This window comes from Ranitomeya imitator, chromosome 3 (assembly GCF_032444005.1).
Source record: "Ranitomeya imitator isolate aRanImi1 chromosome 3, aRanImi1.pri, whole genome shotgun sequence".
NCBI classification, from domain to species: domain Eukaryota; kingdom Metazoa; phylum Chordata; class Amphibia; order Anura; family Dendrobatidae; genus Ranitomeya; species Ranitomeya imitator.
Genome location: NC_091284.1, coordinates 161,180,126 through 161,183,571, shown reverse-complemented (window position 1 = coordinate 161,183,571; position 3,446 = coordinate 161,180,126).

The following is a 3,446-nucleotide window of genomic DNA, read 5'->3' as shown; positions in this document are numbered from 1 at the left end:
CCAGGCGCACTCCTCAATATACAAAGCAGACTATTGTTGAGGATCCAACTGCACATACTGAATTTAAATGACAAATTAAAAATGAATAATATAAAATGAACATGAAAACAGCAACAGACTAAAAACAAGAGAGACAGAGAAGGACATAATGCACGAGAAAATGTATAACAATCAGGATGATGGGGTGCCTATAACCCCAAATTACATCCCAGTTGTTATAAAAAGGGCACAAATGATAGTTCCAAGGCAGACTATTCAGCTACATTCCAGCTGCACCAAAATTTTCTTAAAATTAACGCCTCTGGTGCCACAATGCCCCCCTTCGATGCCCCTAATCTTGAGTGCATCTGGGTTTGAATTGTAATACAGCTATGTTAACAATTGCCTACTATAAAGAATTGATTTCAAGTTTTAACAGCATGTAAAAAATGTGGTATAAGATAAATATATAAAAAATAAGCCAACTTTACCATTTCCCCAATTGCGTTCCAATATGGCCCAGTCCCATGCTAGTCTCACCTTACTGCAACAATGACATCCATCCAAGGAATATCACTAGTCTGATTTATGATTAGATACCCAAAATTGTCTACAAATATCACATGTCCCAATGCCAGGTGATCATTACTGCAGTGGTAAGTTAAAATCGTTAGATGAGTTTGTAGAATTGAAATAGAAACAGTGAGAAATAAAGATGAGTATTGCACTATTTTATTCATTTTTACCCCATTTTAAGGATTTTATTTCGTTAAACAAGTGTATTTTCCAGACAATCCCTTTAAAGTCCAGTGTAAGAGCACATTAAATTTACTTATAATAAGAGATTATTCTCTATCCAAAATGGCTAAGTGAAGAAAGTTCAAATCAAAATAAATCAATCTAAGTTTGTATGAAGCGATATATAATTAGTTTGATTCACTTCTTGTAAAATTGTAATAAAATTGAAGAAAAAGTTTACACATCAATGAATGAAATACATAGGGTTCATATCATTGGCTCAATGTGAAAAGGAAACCAGTATTAGTCCAGTACTCAGTCTATGCTTAAGAATTACAATCCGGGAATGTGATGGTAAGATAACAAGCTTACATGAATGGAGTTCTTGGACCAATAGACCCAGGGGAAAATCTAAATAATGTAATGAGAACTTCATCTATTTTTGCTAATACAGTGTATACTTTTGTTTACAAGATCTTAGAGCAGAGAGAATAATTTCACTATTTTGAACTAAGTATTATTATGTCATATGGGAATTTGTGGGAATCGGTATTAGGATATGTCATAATTAAGGATAAATGAATTTGCCATCATTTGCATTTGGCAAGGAAATTTGATCATATTTCAGTCATTTAACTAGATCATGAACCAATAATCGTATTTATGAATTCAGTGATTGTAGCTGTCTAATCAGATATCCATCATTGAGCTATTACCCTTCCACTCCAGAATCCAGTACAAAACTATTACCCTCATCCACAAAGCACTCCATGGCTCAGCACCACCCTACATCTCCTCCCTGGTCTCGGCCTACCACCCTACCCGTGCTCTCCGTTCTGCTAATGACCTGAGGTTAACATCCTCAATAATCAGAACCTCCCACTCGCGTCTCCAAGACTTTTCACATACTGCTCCAATTCTTTGGAATTCACTACCCAGGTTAGTACGATTAATCTCCAATCCCCACAGATTTAAGCGTGCCCTAAAAACACATTTATTCTGACTGGCCTACCGCCTCAATGCATTAACCTAACTATCCCTGTGTGGGCCATAATCAGGTTCCTCACATCATGTTCTCATACGCTTTCTGCATTTAATAGCCCTCTGTGTCTGTACTGTTACATATTTAGGCTGTTTAACTGGTTCATGCAGCTTTATATGAACAACTGTTTCTTACAATATGGCTGGCCTGAACAACGAAAGCAATTGTTACCATCCACCTTTCATGTCTCCCCTTTTCCTCATAGATTGTAAGCTTGCGAGCAGGGCCCTCATTCCTCTGGGTATCTGTTTTGATCTGTGTTTATCGTTATGCTGTAATGTCTATTGTCTGTAAAAGTTCCCTCTATAATGTAAAGTGCTGCGGAATATGTTGGCGCTGTATAAATAAACACACACACTTAAACTGCAATCAGGACCAAATATATGTAGAGGAGCTGCGGAGACACCATCACATGTTTCTCAACGCAGGCAGTGAATAGCCAGGCCTTTCCCTGGGAAGGAACAACCAAGGGAAGGGCAGCATCCAATAAAGGAAAACATCCAATAAAGGAATGTTAATTTTAATTATTATTTTAAAAAATTGCTGGCCTCCAATTGAAGATTTTGAAGATTTTATGGTGCAATTGTTGTGTGGTTTTGGGTGGCATCCAAAGTTAGAACGTGTAAACCTTGGGTGGTTTTATGTAATGAAAGTGTGACTATAAGGCCGGCGTCACACACAGCGTAAAACAATACGGTCCGTATATTACGGCCGTAATACGCTGAAAAGTTCCCAAAATAGTGGTCCGTAGCTCCTCCGTAGGCAGGGTGTGTCAGCGTTTTTTGCGCATGGCATCCTCCGTATGTAATCCGTATGGCATCCGTACTGCGTGTTTCTCTCGCAGGCTTGCAAAACCAACATACCGCTATAGAAGGGATCCATGTGTCACAAAAAAAAAAAAATATATATATATATACTGTCTATATATATATATATAGAAAAAAATTAGAACAGCATCATATTACCAAATTTGTAGTGCAAAGCTCTCCAAACAAATACTCCAATGGCTCCAACAATATGCAAAAAAAAGGAAAACAGCACAAAAAAATATGATAGAAAAAGTGGGCTTTGATGCCTGGACGGCGTGGCAACGTTTCGGATTTCCAATCCTTTTTCAAAAAGGATTTTTCTTGAAAAAGGATTGGCGAAACGTTGTCACGCCGTCCAGGCATTAAGGCTCACTTTTTCTATCATATTTTTTTGTGCTGTTTTCCTTTTTTTTTTGCATATATATATATATATATATATATATATATATATTTTTTTTTTTTTTTTTCAGTAGACACATATATATATATATATATATATATTAATATTTCTTCCAGCGCGAGATAGCTTTAAAGCCGGTAATTCAATTACCGGCCTTTGCTATCTCCTTCCTAAACCCGACATGATTTGAGACATGGTTTACATACAGTAAACCATGTCATATCCCCCTTTTTTTTTGCATATTCCACACTACTAATGTTAGTAGTGTGTATGTGCAAAATTTGGCCGTTCTATCTACTAAATTAAACGGTTAAATGGCGGAAAAAATTGGCGTGGGCTCCCGCGCAATTTTCTCCGCCAGAGTAGTAAAGCCAGTGACTGAGGGCAGATATTAATAGCCTGGAGAGGGTCCACGGTTATTGCCCCCCCTGGCTAAAAACATCTGCCCACATCCACCCCAGAAAAGGCACATCTGGAA